Genomic DNA, 17,791 nt, shown 5'->3' with positions numbered 1-17,791 from the left:
GAAGCATCTCTCTCGGGAATCAGGGCATCTGAACCAGGAGAGTCCAAGGCCGCAGGGTCGGGAAGCAAAGGTCCTAGTTTAGTAGGTGTGAGTGAGAGGCACCACTTCTGCCCCTGGCTTCTTGGACCTGGAATCTGGCCTTGGGACAAGCAGCTTGTTGATTCAAGACATAAATCACACCCTGGGACAGAGGCCCAGCCTTTCATGGTGTGGCAGCCCAACTGGCACCGGACGGAGGCTTCAGTAGGCTTGACGTGACGGGGACCAGAGAAACGGGAGGGCAGAGCCCATCGCTGAGCCCACCCACATACTTTTACCATGAATGGGCATCTTTGGTCGGGAGCAGTGCTGGGTGGAGTGCCAGCTTGGGGACGGGTGTGTAACGCACGTCCACAGGCGGCTGAGCCCTCCGAGGCCTCACGGCAGGGAAGGCGAGCTCCATGCGGAGAGGACAACTTGCTGCCCCTCTGTGACGGCAGAGGTCCAGGGTCACCTGCCAGACACCAGCGGGTGGCAAAATGCCCAGGAAAATGTGCCACACGAGGGTCCCAGCGGGAGCTTCTGTTTGGGACAGGTAAGTCACAGGGCAGAGGTAACGGGGCTGAGCTTGGCCTGAAGCCCGCATCACTGAACCCCAGCCTAACCTCTGTTTATGGGTCACCCAGCAAAGTGCCACAGACCAGGGGGCTTAGAACGGCAGAAATTTGTTCTCTCCCAGTCTGGAGGCCAGAAGTTTGAAATCCAGGGGATTCCGTCCTAAGCTCCAAGGGAGGGTCCTGCCGGCCCCCTCCTGCTTTTGGCGGCCCCAGGTACTCCTGGGCTTGTGGCTACGTCACTTCAATCTCTGCCTCTGTCGTCACATGGCCTTATCCTCTTCTTAGAATGTCACCAGTCCATTGGGTTGGGGCTCAGCCTAATGACCTCATCTTCAGTTGGTTCCATCTGCGAAGAAGACCCTGCCCTAAATCATCAGGGTCACAGGTACTAGGTGTTAGGACTCGTATGTATGTTTTTTGGGGGACATAACTCAGTCCACAACAATCACCCTCCCTGCCACCACGGCCACTCTGTGAGGGACCCTGAGCAAGCACCAGGGCAGCTGGGGAGACGTTCCCCCCAGGTGGTCTGCCTGGATTCCAGAGCCTCCTCTGTCTGCATGGACGCCCTTCTGTGCACCTGACGGGGCAAGAGCATCTTCACAGCTGTGTTTGCTCCAGAAGGGCCACCCCAGACCCTTCCTTCAGATTCCAGGTCACCAGCTTCCTCTTTCTAAGCCCCGGGGCATGCTGGGCAACCACTGGTACATCTCTGGAATCTCTGGAGTTGGTATCCATCCCACCTGTGGCCACCTTTCTGTCTTGATAAAGAGGACAAGCACATATGGTGTTGGGTGTTCGGCCCGCTGGATGGCTTCCTGCCCCTCCATCTTCAGGACCAGCCGGATTAGCGCTGCATCACTCTAAGTTACTTCTGGCCGGTGACAGAAACCATTCAGAACCATGTATAAACCAAGCCTAAGCTTTTTGTCTTCCATCAAAACTCTAAGGAAGTTCCCGTGAAGCTGTGGGCGAGGGAGGATGGTAATGGGTCAAAGGATGCGTTTTCCAGGAGTCCTGGCCACCTCTCCTCTCCGCATCTTTGTCCCTTCCTGACCAGCTGGAGTTCCGAGACGCCGTTCCTATGCGGTGACAGATGGGTGCCGCCACGCTTGACCTGACGGTTTCTCGGCCCGAATAACCCGGTGGGTGGTGAACAGCTCAGATTGACCTGATGTCAGCAGTCAGGCATTGGGTCTGGGGCACAGTAGGGGACCAGGAGCTCATCCTTCAGAGGAGAAGTTACTCTCGGGGGAGACATGACTTTGCTTCCAAACCCTAGCTTTCTGCACGGTGATTCCCGGCTCCGGTTCCTTTCGGGTTCCAAGCAGCGGCCCTATTTGCTACAAACACTTCCGTCGCCGTTGGAAATGCCGGGTGATGACGCCAGCAGAGCAGAGCGTCCCGCAGCCCACATCCACAGCTCTTGCCCTGGGCTCTGCTCAAAACTGGAAACCTCTGGATCACCCTGGAAATAGGAGCAGCCCACTCCTGGGTGTAGCGGGGGGAGTGTGGGGTGATTTGCTTCCACGATCCAGACAGCTCCCCGAATGGCGTTGCTCCTTCTAGGCACAGTACGTGAGAGGCGGCTTCTGCTTCCCCTCAGAGGATCCATGTTTCAGACCTGGTCCCCCAGAAGCCTCACCCACGCATCTGACCCCTCAGTTTTCATGAGTTTATTATCCACCCTCTGGTGCACATGGATCTTATCAAGTCATCCATGACATTTGCCAATTCCCGCTCTCCAGGATCGGTGGACTTGGTGTCGCGCTCGATGGACCAGGGCGACGCCCTGTGACCTCAGGGCGACTGAGATCTTTGTAGATAAGATTATGGCATTACGTGGGAGACTAACAGGGGTCGAAGACAGGATCCAAAAGGGGACATCACGTCTGCCGTGTGGGAGCACACGCTCCACGTGGACACAAGGGAAAACACGTTCACCAAATCCATCGTGTGTCCTGCCCGCGGCTTTGCTGATTTTCTCAATAGAGTTTCCACGACTGGAGAAAGCACCAAGGCTCATCACCTGATTAAATTTAGAAGAATCCAGAGCAGTGGCTCTCGACTGCGGGAGGCCCTCCCCCCCAGGGGCATCTGGCAGCATCTGGGCACTTTTCGGTCGTCACAACTGGGGGGGGACACTGGTATTTAGTGGGGTAGGAGCCAGGGTGCTGCTAAACGCCCTGCAATGCACGGGACGGCCCCGCCGTGAAGAAGGTCCTCGGCCGGGAGGTTGAGAAGAGCTTATCCAGGGTCCTTCCCTGAGACCCGTCCACCTCCCACACGTGTATTCCAATCCCTGAGGCCACAGAGCCCACTGGGGTGGATGAGGGCCGGCTCTTTTGTGTCACCTGAGCATGTGGCTGGGGGGTGCCGTGGTGTTTGGGGTCCCCAGGAACCTGTAATGTCTGCAAGCCTGTTTTGGGAGCACAGACAGCCTGCTAATAGCCTGCAGGCCTCTTTGGGGCAGATCAGAGTTTGTTCTTGGGTTGGTGTTTCTGGATCCTTCCTGGAGGCCCCCATCTGCCCTCAACCTGGGACTCAGATTGTGAACCGGCTTCAGGGGACCTGGGTGACAGGCACGACTCTCACAGTGACAGCTCTAATCAGGGAGGTGTCCTGTTGTGTGGGTCGATCACATTTCCCTGGACCCTCCGCCTACTCTGTCCCAAGAGATGCGGGGATCAGGTAGCCGTGACGATGGGCACTACCCCTTCTAATGGCCACTCCATCCACAGCCCGGCACGGTTCTTGTCCTCAGCTGGTTGATGGCCTGACTGTGGCTACTTCAGGACCTTGTCATTCCCACTGGAATCGGGGTCCCGCCCCAATGTGTATGGCCGGCTGGAATGCGGCCAAAATATGCAAGGTCCTCCTCCTGGAACCTGGGAACGAAGTCTTTGCGGCTGGATCGAGGCCAGGATGCTGAGATGGGAGCCCATCCTGAACCATCCGGGTCGGCCCTAAAAGCCCTCGTAAGCGTCCTCGTAAGAGGGAGGCGGGGGCATTTGACACACACGGAGCATGGAGCGGAGGCCCCTCGCCGATGCCTTCTTTCCCAGGCCAGCTCCCAGGCGCCGTGGGGTGTGGGCTGCACGTGAAGTTCTCAGCTCGGCCGCTGGCCGCCGTTTAGCCCAGGCTCTGTCCGCCAGCGGCCAACCTCCTGGAGCTGCGTCAGCCAACCCAGCAAGTCCACGAGCTCTGATGAGTGAACCCATGTCGGGAAACTCAGATGGAATTGACCTTGCATCTCATGCTTGGAGCAACACCTGAAAATTGGCTCTCCAGCCATCTCCTGAGATTTTGTTGCAAAGCTTCCTCTTCTCGGGGCATTTAAGTCAGGAGAGAGGCTGAGATCTGACTCAGCTGTGGCCCAGATGCGAGAGGGGGGATGCGGCTGGATCTCGGGGAGACCAGGAGCTCTTTGCCAAGCGACTGCCTGATGGAACTGTGCCAGGGTCTCCTGACAATGGTGGCGAGTTTCTCTGGCGGGGTTGGGGGGTGGGGGTGGGTTCTCTTTCTGAGACGCAGAGCCCAAGACCTTCATCTCTGGCCACGTCCAACCAAACGTCCCTGCTCCACCACCCAGGACCCCACGGCCGCTCACCAGCCCCACGAGTTCCCCTGGGAATGGACGTCAGCCCCCTGTGGCCCCTCTGCAGTGGCCACTCCTACCGTCATGGTCAAGTGTGGCCACCACTTGGTCCCCAAGGTACAGACTTCAAAAGGAACGTAGGTGACCGTTCCATCAGCTGTGAAGCCATTGTGGGGCCCAGGCTTCTAGGGGCCCGTTTTCCTTGGCAAGGACACGGTCAAGCTGTCCCAGACCCTCAGCAGAGGCAGTTTGGATCCTCGGGTCACTGCTGGCACGGCGTCCAGTCAGGAGAACCTGAACCACCCTGCGTATTTCAGCAGCGGGCGGTGACATGGGGACCGTCCTCTGCACGGGCCTCGGAGGGAGAAGGTGGGAAGCACGATGGGCACGGTGCTGGGAGGCCGGGGGTCCGCTGGCCAGGCCCTGTTAGAGCCGCCCCCACCCACGGGGTGCTTACTCCCCTCCCCCCACTGCTCTTGCCCCAGGCTTTGCAGGACAGGGTCCTTCTTGCTGCTCAGAGCCAGACGACACCACGATGCGTCCTTGGGGCCGGTTTCCCTGCCTCCGATCCAGGGCAGCCCTGGTCTCTCCCCAGCACGTCTCCTGGTGTTTTCTTTCCTCCCATCCTCTCTTTATTATCCGGGTAGAAGTTAATCCCATGAAGCACACAGCCCCCCCGCACCTCGAGGTGCGGGACATCCCACGCCCACTTCCCCGAAGGGCCACCTCTGCCCTGACGTCCACCCGGCTGCTCTGCTCCCGACTCACCCTCGAGGTCCCTTGGGATGCTCGCCTGTCATGCCTGTGGGGTTGGCCTCGTCCTGTCCGCATGGTGCTCTCCGCTCTCTTTCATTTGCTGATTCTCGGTCTCTCTGTATAGGGGAAGGCTCCATGGTCAGGCGCCCTGTTTGTTTTGTCTCCCCTGACCTGCCTCGGAGCCTGGGGCCCGGCAGGCGCCCCGGGAAGTACTTGCTGAATGAATGAATGAAGGGGTGCGGGTGCACGTACCCGGGACGTCCAAGGGAACCAAACGGCTCCGACTGGCAGGGAGACAGCCTCGCCCTCCCGGTCTCCCGCCCAGCATCAGCCCCACGGGGGGGGCGGGGTGGACTGGAGCCCCCTTCCTTTGGCTCTCGCAGGAGTGTTGGCCTCACAGCCCATTAGTAATGGGAGTGAAGCTTCGGAGAAACCGACCCCCACAGACAGAGGCGCAAGCCCCGCCTCTCACTGTGCCCCCTGCATTCGAGCCCTGTGCTGCCCCAGGTGACCGTGGACACAGCCTTGGTGAGCCCCTGAGAGGCTCTCGGCCCGACTCCCAGGCTTCCGTGCGGATGAGAAGAGGCAAGCCTCGAGCACACACCCTGGAAACGTTCATTTCTGCTTCTTCAAGAATGGGAAGATCCGTTTTGTGGCACAAACCTGGTTGGCGGTCTTCTTTCTCCAGAAAGGCAGCCCCTTAGCCACAAGGGATCCCTCAGCTGCCTTCTGACTCTGGGCGGCGAGCTCTGGCCCCGACTGGGACGCAGCGCCTCTGAGTGGCTGGCTGGGGGCACGGAGATGCCGGCTCGGTCTCCCTGGCCCAGCCTGTTTGCAAGCCGCTCACCCTGATGGATCCTGGAACACCAGAAGGGGATCCTGGGCAGGGCTCCATCTGCAGAACTCCCAGGGTCCTTTGCATTTCATGCATTCATTCATGCATTCACTCATTCATTCATCCAGTCATCAGCTCAGGGGGCAGCCTGGACATCTGGCCTTCCCACCCATCTTCCCCTCCGATAGCTGCTGGTGTGGGGCCTCCACGCAGACAGAGGCCCAGAGGATCTTGACGGTGGGCGGTCGGTCCTCTGATGGTTCAACCGCTGCCCTGGGCTAGGCACGCTGGACCCAAGTGGATGGTCCCAGGCTGACTGAGCAGTCCACAGCGACCGGGCAGCAGGGCAGCCCTGCCCACCAGCCAGCAGTGTCTCCCCGAAATTCAGCACAAGTTGGGGCTGCAGCCCTTGACACTGACTGCAGCTGCTGGGCACCAGCAAGTCCCCCAGTGACCGACGGGTGACAGGTCCATCGGGGCTAGTGAGCGCCCCCCGTGGACATTGCCCTCCAGCCCTTGCAGGCCCACTATCTTCCTCTGCCGCCTGACCCTGTGTCCCTGAGGCTGACCTGTAAGGACCCCTCTCTGCTGCGCTGCCCTCTGGCTTCCCGGGGAGTTTGGGCCCTGAGGTCAGAGGGCTGGAGAGGGACCCATTTCCTCCTGGGGGGTTAAAACCACTGCTGCTGAGTTTCTTCATCCTTTACCTGTTGCTGGGCCCTCAGCCTACCGAGCCCCTGTAGACAGCCCCATACAGCCTCCCCTTCCTCTCCTGCGGGCCCAGGCCATCTCTTTCTTGCCAGGATTCTAGCGATGGTGTCCAGGCTACGGCTGACCCTTCAAGCCTGGACAGGCACTCACAGATAAGGCAGAGGGAGGAGGTTGCCCTGGGGTGCTCACAGAAGACCCCTCCGCGGGAGGGCCTGGGCGGTGCCCCAGCCGGAGCCGGGCACCCCTCTGCAGGGTGTATCCACGGTGTGCGTCAAGCTCCCGTCCTGGGCGGGGCGCTGACCGCGGGGAGGGGAGGCTGTGCGGGAGTGCCTGTCTCCACAGGGGGGAGCTTGAAAATCCAGGGATTTTCCTGGCGTGTCGTCTCTAACAGACGTCGTTACCACCTGGCCTGTCGTCTCTAATAGACATCGTTACCACCTGGAGCCTGATGTGCTGGTAATTATCTTCCTGGGCTTCACCCTGAGCCCCGGCAGCGCCGTTAGGGGCGTGATGTGCGCGTCCTAAAACAGTGATTATTTACAGCGCGTGCCATTCAACCCCCATAATCCTGACGTCTGTGTCGAGTCCTGGTCCTGGGAGTGAGGGCGGGGCTGAGGGAGCTCTGGCGTCCCCTCTGTCCCCTCCGCAGAGGCTGGCCCAGCACTGCGCCAGCTCCGAAGTGTGGCTGGGAAAGACTCGGGGTCAGGCCTCGGCCGGAGAACTGCAGGCTGGGTCCACACTGCCCGCGACAGGGCTGCGTCTGGCCGGGTCTGGGGCCTCTGTGTGCCGGCGTCCCTTGGGACCACCAGGCAGCAGAAGGGTCTGGAGCAGGTGTCCATCCAGGCTCCGCCAGGGGCCCATGGGTGGCCTTGGCTGATTGCATTTCCTGTCTGAGTCTGCAAAACGGGCACGACCAGCACACCTGCCTCCAGACTTAGACGCACGTTACCAGGCGAGACGAGGCTACGCTCTGTGATTCCAGCTCTGTGACATTCCGGAAAGGTCCAGTCTCCGGGGACGGGAAAAAGGCTTGCCAGGGGTTGGGTGGGGAGGAATGAGCATGCAGAGAGCAGAGCATTTTAGGGCAGTGAGAACACTCTGTATGACACCATCATGATGGATACGTGTCTTTCTACATTTGTCCAAACCCGTAGAATGTACAACAGCAAGAGGGAACCGCGACGTGCAGACTGTGGACTCTGGGTGGTCACGACGTGTCAGTGCAGGTGTGTCGGTTGTGACAGATACATCCTCCGCGGGGATGCTGACAGAGGGGAGGGTGTGTGTGGAGGCGGGATGTGGGCAGGAGATCTGGGAACTCGCTGTGCCTTTCCCTCAGTTTTGCTTGAACCTAAAGCTGCTCTAAGAAAGATTAATTTTCTTAAAAAGACGAGCTTGTCGGGGGTCCGTGAGGCCCGAATGAGCGGATACGTGTAAGCCGTGTGTCTCGGTGGGTTTTCGGAGCGGCAGCCACGTGGCCAGCGTGGCTCAGGTCTCGGGACACAGGAGACGTCGCTGGGCAGGGGCCGCACTGGGCCCCCCGTCTCGCCCTCCCCTGCCCTCCGGGGCTGCCACTGGGAGTCTCTGGGGGCAGTGGTGCGCCACGGCTCTCAGAATCAAGAGTCGGTGTGGGATCTTTGTTAGCGGCGGGGCATGCCTCTTTTAAATTATAAATCGATAAATAGTTAATTCACTAATAGAACTCTCCTGAATATTTCATGCGGCCCACGCACCGCCGCGCTCGGCCTCCGGATGTTGATGGAGCGGCTGCGAGGGATTCGAGGCGAACTGCCCCCAAACTCCGATCAGCTCAGCCGCGGACTCAGCGGGAGCTGGTGAGGGTCCCCTCCCCTCGCCTGGGACCGCACTGGTGCTTGTGTGATGCCCTAGAGAGGCTGGGCTTCGTTCCCCATAAGCCACCGCTGCTCAGAGGAGGGACGAGGTTTGAGGAAAAGGAGGTGTTGTGGGTGTTTTTATTTCCCCAGATTTACATGTTGAAACACCAAGCCCTCGTGCCTCAGGACATGGCTGTATCTGCATCTTTAAAGAGATAATTAAGGTAAAATGAGGTTGTCTGTGTGGGTCTTAACATAATAGGACTCGACCCCAGAGGCACTCCCAGGGGAGCTGGGTTGGTAAGGTATTCAGTAGGCGCCACATCACCGTCCAGTGCGTTTCCTCCAGGCCGTTCTGGACCAGGTGGGACCCCGCTGGCCAGAGCGCCAGGCTGAGGAAGTGTGGGCGGCCCCTGGGCTGTGTCCACGTGGACGGAGCCTTTGACTTGGTCTCTGAGCAGCCCGTCGGGGCCTGCGGGGGACACCGCTGGCGAGGGTCTCCTCTGTGGGTCTGCGCCTCCAGGAGCCCACAAAGCCACTCTTGCTAAACCATCCTGACGTTTGCTTGGTCCCGTCAAGCCTGTGGCCAGCGGGGACCCGAGCCTGGCAGGAGACGTGGCAGCACCGTGGGTAACGTTCCCACCCTTCTCTGCAGGTGAGGGCAGGCCCCGCAGGTGACCCTAGGTGCGGGGACGCGCCCACCCCTCAGAAGAACAGATGCAGCTCGGGAACTGGGGCGCCCGCAGCCTTGGGTCCACAGTGGTTATTCTGTGCCCTTGGTGCTGGTGACTGCTCCGGGGACCTGTCGTGTCCCCGGGGAGGGCGGCAGCCCCTCCCAGGTGCGGTGGCCTTGGAGCAGATCCGTGTGCTGCGTGGCCGTGTCTGCTGTTGCCCCCGAGGCAGCCCTGCCTCCGTGGCCTGTTAGCTCTGCCGACAGAGCTGTAGCAGTGACAGTAGATTAATATCTCTTTAATCAGCCAAAATGAACATGGCACGCTGGTGACAGTCCAATTTCCTGCTAACAGATCGTAGCCCATCTAAACCCAGCGCTCTGCTGATTTTTATTTCTGCCAGAGATAATTCAGTGTGGGAGGACCAGCCAGCACCATCCCGGCCGCCGCCTTGCTGTTCAATCAATCTCGCTGCGGCGGCATTTCTCACCCACCTGTCAGGCGCCCGCCGCCCGGGGGACAGATTGTGCCTCCGTGGGCCGGTGGCACTTAGAGGCCGTGGCAGAGCGAGGAGGCACGACGCGGCTGCCGTCGAGCTGGGCCCGATGTGCCTTTTCCCTCAACGGGAGCCACTGCTGAGTGTCCTGGAGGCCGCCGGAGACAAAGAGCAGGGGCTGCGGGAGCGGGTGCCCGCGTGTGCACACCTGTGGGGTCCCAAGGGGGCCCCGGCTTCGTGTGACTCTCCGGTTGCCCCTCCCAGGCCGTGGGAAGTCGCTTCTCTTCCCATCTTCTCTGCAGGTGCGGAGAGCAGCTCTCGTCCCACCTGCTCCACAAGGGGTGTCCAGAGGCCCGGGAGGTGGGCGCCGAGTGAGGCTGGCAGCACCGGAGCAAGCCTCTTACCCGATGACGAGCCCTCAGGGGGCGACCGGGGGCTTCCGGGTGGCTCTTCCCAGGGGGCAGTTTTCACCCCACGGACGGAGGCAGCTCTTCTCTAAATGTGATTCTGTCACTGGCGTGGTCCTCGTACCTGCCGGCCACCCCTCTGAGGGTGGCTGGGGTGCGTGCAGCCTGCTGGCAGCCCTTCCTCAGAGGGCCAGTCCCAGAGGCTGCACCCCTGCCCGCTTTGCCTCAAGACCGGGCTCCTGGGCAGTTGGCGGCTGTTAACGTCATCCTGGCGGCCAGGGCCTTGCGCCTGATCGTCCCCAGTGTCCACGTCTTAATTACAGGCTTCCTTTGCAGGACCTCCAGGTGGTGTCCTGGAGGCTGGACCACTCAGGCCTGAGTCACGGAGAGCCCTGGCAGGGGCCCTGGCCCCATTTGGGCCCAGCGAACTTCTCTTTAAGATCCTTGTCACCACCATAAAGTCTTTCTTGAAAAAAAAAAAGAAGATCGAGCATGAGAAATAGTAATTAGAGGTGACGCTTCCAGTGTTTCCGTCTGAGCTGAAGCGGGGAGATGCTGGTGTCAGCAGCCACAAGCGGCAGGCGGATGGGAGACGGTGTCTGCTGCATCAGGGCCCCGGCTCCATCCTCACCCTGAACAGCCCTGGTCCAGGCCTTGGGACCCACCCCTGCCTGCCTGACACGGCCCAGCCTTCTGCCCCCCACCGGCGGTTCTGGTCCCCTGTGCAGCCTTGTCCTATGCCTTCAGGGACGTCTGCTGACTTAGCTGACCAGGGAGTGGGGATAGAGCCGCCAGCGCCTCCCCAGACTCCTTTCATGGGTTGCTTCATTTCATTCACTCAGCAAACATTCCCTGAGCCCTCCAGATGCTGGTGTCTTCAAGCAGGTCACAGTCCAGGATGTGTTCACAGCCTGGCGGGAAGACAACACAGAAAAAGCGACCTCCCAGCCCTGTGTCCTGTGCTAGGCTGTGCCCTTAGGGCGGGAAAGGCCAGTAGGTGGCACTCATTCCATTACGGCCCTTTCCCGTGCCTGGGGCAGACATCACTAATCGAGTGCAGCCCTACTTTCCTTGCAGATCAGTGTTGGTCCCTGCCCTTGGGAGAATCTTTTCCAGGCTGGTGGTTCTGTCCTGCAGGAGAAACTGCCCTGGACCACGTCCTTCCCACCCAGCTGGGCCTCCCTCCAGGAGCCCAGAGCTTCATGGCCCAGCTCTGCACCCTCTGCTGTGGGTCCACACTGGGCAGGCACACCACACAATCAAACCTAGACGTCAGGGCACACCATGCAGTGTGTCCATGTTGTCCATTTGCTGGCTGATGGCAGCCTCCACACCTCGTGGGCCCCCATGGCCCTCCCACCACCCCTTCCAGGCCATGACTTCTCACCCCAGAGGGGTCACAGCCCTGGCTGGGGTCACTCAGCTTGCACCTGTGGTCACATGCCCTGCTCTGTCCTTGGGGCTATGCCCACCCTTTATGAGCTGGAAGTCTGGGGACAAGGGTTGCCATGACAGCTTTTCTGGCCTCTTCCTCCCCTGAGATCCTAGATGGTGGAGGGCACCCCTGGTCACCCCTGCACGGCCGCCACGGGAACAGAGCTGGCTCTGCCCATGGGGCCAGTCTGATGAGAGCCAGGCCCCACTCGGGGGCTCCCGGGACAGGAGAGCTTGGCCAGGGCCTGCTGGGGAGGACCAGGGACAGAAGGAGGGGAGTCCCCCAGCCCCTGGCACTCTGGCTCCAGAGCTAGCTCTTGGGGAAACATTTATCGTTGGCCCCCAGCCTCCTGGGACCACTGCCGTCCTCGGAAAGGCACTGGCTCTCAGGGGCACAGATCGGGGGCTGCAGTGTCCTGGTGGGGACCAGACCCAGCAGGATTTAATATGGGCAGCGCAGGACCTGACTGTCCCTGGCCTGGAGGGTGAGGGCAGAGAGAGGTGCCCGGGATGCAGGAACATGAGGAGTCGGGACAGCCATCAGAGGAGCTGGGGCCTGGGGGCGGGGCAAGCCCAGCCGGGAGAAGGTGACAACTCCCCGGATTCATGTGCCCCTCCTGTCACCTGCATGGGCTCCCACTGGATGGAACCTTCCGGGAGCCATGGCTGCTGCCCGCACCAGGGCCGGGAGCAAGGGGGAGGAGCACGGGTCTGAGGGGCGCACGGGCAGAGGTGGCCCAGGCAGTCTGCTTCCTCTGATGCGCAGTGAGCAACCGAAATTATTTGGGCCCTTCTGCCCGTGGCTGGCGGTGCCGCTCTCCACCTGCCCCCAGCAGGGTCTCCCCTGGGAAAGCTGACCAGCCCGGCCCCTGCCCTGCATTTGCTGCCCGCCCCCTGCCTGCCCGAGGAGCCTTCTCAGTGCACGGGCCGTCTTGCCGTCTGCTCCAGGTCACCTGGGCCGTCCGCCTCCTGGGCCGGCTTCTTCTTCCCACGCCATCCGCGTCTGCCGGGCTCTGCTGGGAAGCTTCCTGAGCCGACTGGCTCCAGCGTCAAAGGGCCTCTCCCTGGAGGCCAGAGGCTTGGGAGGCCCCAGGAGTGGCTGGGCTGGGCAGTGGGGGATTCTCCGCCCCCTTGATCTTGCCTGAGGATTTATTCTACAAACAAGCATTTGGGTCTGATGGTGAGAATCAGGGCCTGGGACGGGGAGGCTGGCCATCGGCCGTGATTCCCGACGAGGCCTGGGACCCCTGCCCTAGCTGTTGGGGCCTCCGGAGATCCCAGAGGGAGGCAGAAACTATTTCATCAGAAAATCCTCCTGAGAAGGAAGGAGACACAGGCCCAGCCCCTCGTCCCCACCAGGAAGGACCCTGCGGCCAGCTCCGTCCCCTGGGTGCTGGTGGGTGTGAGCGGGGAGAGCCCGCATCCTCGGAGGACTGGGCGGCGCTGCCTGCAGGGGCGGTGGCCCCGGGCGCTGCCAGCTCAGCCCCCGGCAGGGGGAGCCTTTCCCAGGAGACCCCAGGTCTGGGAAGGCCTGGGAACAGCCTGGACCAGGTGGGACCCGGGTAGTGTAATGACGTAACTTGTTCCCAGTTCTCTGTTCCCCAAACACCTGCATCGAAACGTGAAGCCCTTGGGGTGGAAAGTAAGCCCCTTCCCCATGCGTTTTACTGGGTCTGTTCTGGAATCTTTCCCAAGGCATTTAGAGAGTGGACGGAGGGGGTGAGACGGACAAAGTTCCCGTGCACACACACACGCACACAGACACAGACCGGTACTCACACTCACATGCACGCACGTGTGCACATAAGCAGACAGGCACACGCACACATGTGTGCAGATGTGCTCACGGACACGTGCACACACATGATTCACACGCACACACACGCACACATTCTCAGATGCGTACACACATGCACATACTCCTACACACATGCGTGCACACTCTTTAAGGGCCCACCCAGGACTCAGGGCCCCGGGCCCCTCTGGCCCTCAGACAGACCACGTGCCCTAGGGCGCATGGGGCTGCCTGCACAGGCCCAGGGTTGGGGGGCATGCCCGGCGGGCCAGCCTCGGTGTGTGCATGGGTGTGCGAGGCCGCGCTCTGTGCATCTGAGTGTGGACGCGGTAGGCGAGGAGAGCCACAGCCCTGCTCTGGGTGTGCACACGAGCTGAGTCCTCGTGCCCCACGTGTGGTGCTTACACGTCTGCATCCGAACCCGTCTCAGGCCCCTGCGTGTGGGTCTGAGGCCGCGGCCACCCGGGCTGGTGGGCGGCCGGCCGGGACTCTCTGGTCCCGAGTCACCATGGAGACGGGCGGCATCTCCCCACCCCCGGCCCCGGTCTGGGGCCTTGTTCCCGAGGCCGGTCCTGACCCGAGGGCCGCCTGCATTGCCTTGGCCCCATCGCGCAGCTGACAGGCTGGCATTTCCCTTCCTGTTTGCTCTTTTTTCCTCCCTGTCATGTCGACAAGCACAATCGTGTTCCCTGACAGACGGAAATATCAGCCCTCGAGGACGGGGACAAAGCAGGCTTTAAACTTTAACGAGAGGCGTTAGTGGAAGTAAAATGTAGAAGTCCCCTCCAGATGTGGGGTTTCTGTTCTATCAGAGGAAAAGTGCCCTAAATAATAAATAAACTACGTGTGTCTTCGTTCCTTTACATGAGTGAATATTTAAAACGTGTAAAAATGTGGAAGACGCATTTGCTGGGAACAAAAGGAAGCACTCATTTAACCCCCCAAAATGAATAAATAAAGAAAGGTGATGGCGAAAACAGAGGAGATGTGTATTTACTGGGGCAGCTGGGGGCTGGGTGCGGGGAGCTGCATGTGAGCTGCTCTGCAGACTGGCCCACTTCTTGGGGTGCAGGGCTCGGTCTGGATGGTGGCCCATGGGGTCATTCCCTGCACCCCCATCAGCATGGGTCCCCTGGGGTCTGTCCCTGTACCCTGACCAGCCATTGGTCCCTGAGGTCTGTCCCTGTGACCCCACTGGCTGTCGGCCCCTGAAGTCTGGCCCTATACCCACCAGCTGTGGGCCCCCGGGGTCAGGCCTGCGTCCCACCAGCCGGAGCACCTGTTCCCCAAAGCCCAGGGGAGATGAGCAGACAGTAAGCAGGAGGGAGCCCCGGGCGAAGTTTAAAAGCCCCAGGCTCACTCCCTTCCTGTCCCTTTCTGTCCCGTCATTCCTTGTTCCGTGAGCACCTGGACACCCCTTGTTTATTTAGTGCCCACTGTACACCTCGAGCACCAGCCGTGTGAGTTTCCCAGGACGCCCAGGATGACAAAGCCCCACAGCTGGGAGCTGAAAACAACAGAAGTTTGCTCGTTCCTGGTCGCGAAGCCTGGAAGTCTGGAATCAAGGAGTCCAAAGGGCCACGCCCTCTCTGAAGGCTTCGGGGGGGATCCTTCCTGCCTCTTCCAGGCTCTGGGGACTCCAGGTGTCCCCTGGCTTGTGGCCACAGCACCCCAGTCTCTGCCTCTGCTGTCACGTGGCCGTCTTCTCCCTGTGACTGTCTCCTCTTCTTATAAGGACACCAGTCGTGTTAGGGCAGGGCCCACCCCAATGCCCTCACATTGACCTGGTTATATGTGCAAAGACCCTATCTCCCAATAAGATTGTGTTCACAGGCACTGGGGGTTGGGACGTCACCATGCCTTCTGGAGGGGGGGGGATACAGTTCAACCCCTGGCACCAGGACACTGTGAGCCCTTCCTAGGCCTCTTACAAGCAGGGAGCCTGAGGCCGAGGGGATAAAGCGACTTGCCCAAGGTCCCTCCGCCTGAGAGTGGGCTGTGTGTGTGTGGGTCAGGTCTCTGTGGGGGTCCTGCTGGGGACCCAGTTGTGAGATCTTGGGAGATTTGGGGAATCGGTTTTCACAAGCTCATCCTGCCTCTTTCCGCGCTTGTTATGTGCAGGAGGTGCTGAAGGTCTGGCCCAAGGCTGGCCTGCTCCCGGCCTTTGCACAGATGTTTCAGCAGACGACACAGATGCGCGCATGTTCATCCTGACACTCTGGTCTTCGCGACTCCAGACCGCAGGTGGTGGGAGTGGAGGAAGGAGACCCGGCTTGTTTTGCGCTCTTGTCCCCACTGGTAACCTGGGGAAGCACAGCTGTTTCTGACCCACCTTTTCTCATCTGAAAATGGGTGTAAGATGGACACTGCCCCGTGCCCGCCACCAGTGGTCAGTACCTGGTTAAAGGGGAATTGGATGGACAGACAGACCCTCTTTCTGAAATTGATGTGTGCTTTGTCACATTGCCTGCGGAACTTTCTAGGAGACGGTGGGGTTGTCCGGGCATGGTCTGGCCCTTTTGCTACTGCTGATAATAACCCTGCCACCTAAGTAGTCTCCAAGTGGACGCTGGCCTCTTGGCCGTCTGGTGCCCGCGTTGCCCACAGGAGACATACCCGACGGTCGCCATCCTGCAGATGCGGACGGCAGGATGGGGAGTGGGTCGGGCCCTCAGCCACCGTGGCCCTCGCTCTGTGCCAGGTCCCGCCTGGGGTCCCCTGGGGCTGTTTACTTGCACGTCTACTCTGCTCTGTTACCCACCTTCCTGGAATCCCAGCACTGCTTTTGATGATAATTCATTTTCCTTCCCACCAAGAGGTTTCAGTGTGACCGCTCAATTATCCATTGCTGGGCCTCCCCAGAATGGAGAGGCAGAAAACCTCCGAGGCTGAAGAAGGCCTTTCGATGACTGTGCGTTAATTTCTAAACCCGCTCATGTCGGTGACCAGCCCGAGCTGTGCACCTTTCAGGCCAGGGGGATGGTTGGACCAAAGGGACTAGGTGTTCTTGAGTCTTGTGACTGAGGACGGCCCGGGGGTGTCCTTGGTCAGAGCAGAAGTCCAGGCTCCTGGGGGGAAGAAACTTCCAGAGCTGGAAGCAGATTTGTCGGTCAGGGTAGGAATTCTCGACAGGCCATTCAGCCAGGGCGGGAACACGGTCCCTGGATTGTCATGTGTGTTCCTATTTCCTGAGTCAGAAGAGAGTGGCCCAGAGGGTACACAGCCACCCGTTTACAAGCGAGGAAACCGAGGCATGTCCAGATGGGGTTGCCAGCTTCTAGCGGTCTTCTTAGGACATCACCGGGGGTCCAAGGCCAGGCCCGTCTCCAGGCAGGATCCTGTGAGCAGACAGGCGCGGAAGCCAAAGCGGGCCCAGACCACTCTCATTACGGCCAGAGAGAACCCTGTGAAATTATAACACTAACAACGTCATTTATTTCAGCAACATTGGGGCAAAACGACTTTACAATGGTGTTTTATGTGTTACATGTGTACCATGAATATTTCCATAAAAACATGCATTAAAATATAAAAGTGGCCCCAAATATCAAAAGTTGGGAGGGAGAAAGCCCACAGCAAAGCCCACGTGACAGCCGGCTCCCCAGGCAGCCGTGGAGGGGTCTCCCCCGCGGGTGGGGATGTGAACGCCACCCCCAAACCCCTCGTGGAGGGGGCTGGCTCAGCACCCCACCAGCCAGCCCTGGCTCTGCTGAGGGACTGTCTCGGGGCTGGGGGAAGGTGGTACCCCCTGCGCCGAGTCCCACCCTCCCTGTACTTAGGGTCTGGGGACGCCCCACAGCTCCCTCCTGCCCTGACAACACCTGGTCCTGCCCGGCCTCTGCTCACAGCTGCCCTCCTTGGGCCCCCGGATGCCACACACTCCCTCAGTCCAAACTTCCCAGCCAAGCCCACCATCATGGTGGACCAGTGTGGCCAGGCTCAGGGGTCCCCCAGACCACGCTTATCCACCCATGGGCTCCGGCCACGGAGACCGGGGCCTCATGTTCACAGTGCAGCTGCACCGGGCACGGCTCTAGCAGCCGTGTGCAAGTTAGTTAACTCACTATCCTCCACAGCTGCCTCACACGGAGGTCGGCACAGAGAGGTCAAGCCACTTGCCCAGGGTCACACAGCCAGGAAGTGGGGGAATCGGGAGTTGAACCTGGCTGCCTGGCTCCAGATCCCTGAGGTCCCTGAGGACCCAGTTTTCCCAGAGGCATGGCGCCTCCTGGCCCTACTCCTGGCCAGCTCGGAGCACCTCAGGCCCACCGGCCCCTCCCTCGGGCCTCCATGAGCAGCTCGGAGCCGTCGCTGCTGCCCTCCTTTCTGACTGTCCTCTGACTCGGGGTCCCTGGCAGGTCCCGAAGAGCTGCCCCATGCTTGGTCATCGTTGCCCTTCCAGGCCTTGGCCCTCCCTCCTCTCTGCGCAGCGGGTGGGCTCCTGTCTGCGGCAGCGGGACATTCCCTGCCGGTTTCCAGAAGCCACGCTTGGACTGTGGACACAGGTTAGATGCCTATTTGGGGTGAGGGGGAGGGAAGCTGATAAGGAGGGGGAGCTGAAACCCCTGCCCCGGCCCGTCCCTGGGCCCCAGCTCGGGCCTTCGAGAGATGAGGACGAATTTTGTGCTGGAGCCCAAGGTGGGAGCAGGGGGGCTGTGTC

General features: G+C 60.5%; 1 long non-coding RNA gene across 8 annotated transcripts; it reads left to right on the top strand.

Moving 5' to 3' along the window:
• Nucleotides 1-375: 375 nt before the first annotated feature.
• On the top strand, nucleotides 376-14,100 carry LOC141277296 (uncharacterized). 8 transcript variants are annotated; one of them, XR_012328424.1, is made up of 4 exons: nucleotides 376-574; nucleotides 6,836-7,495; nucleotides 7,648-8,328; nucleotides 8,479-14,100. It is a non-coding gene; the product is annotated as an uncharacterized lncRNA (long non-coding RNA). The 8 variants fall into 8 exon arrangements; XR_012328417.1 differs by having other exon boundaries at nucleotides 1,368-7,495; XR_012328415.1 differs by having other exon boundaries at nucleotides 1,245-7,495.
• The last annotated feature ends 3,691 nt before the right edge of the window (nucleotides 14,101-17,791 follow it).

This window comes from Tursiops truncatus, chromosome 1 (genome assembly GCF_011762595.2).
Source record: "Tursiops truncatus isolate mTurTru1 chromosome 1, mTurTru1.mat.Y, whole genome shotgun sequence".
Taxonomy (NCBI): domain Eukaryota; kingdom Metazoa; phylum Chordata; class Mammalia; order Artiodactyla; family Delphinidae; genus Tursiops; species Tursiops truncatus.
The sequence above is the reverse complement of the archived record's forward strand: the minus strand, read 5'-3'. Positions and strand labels throughout refer to the sequence as shown.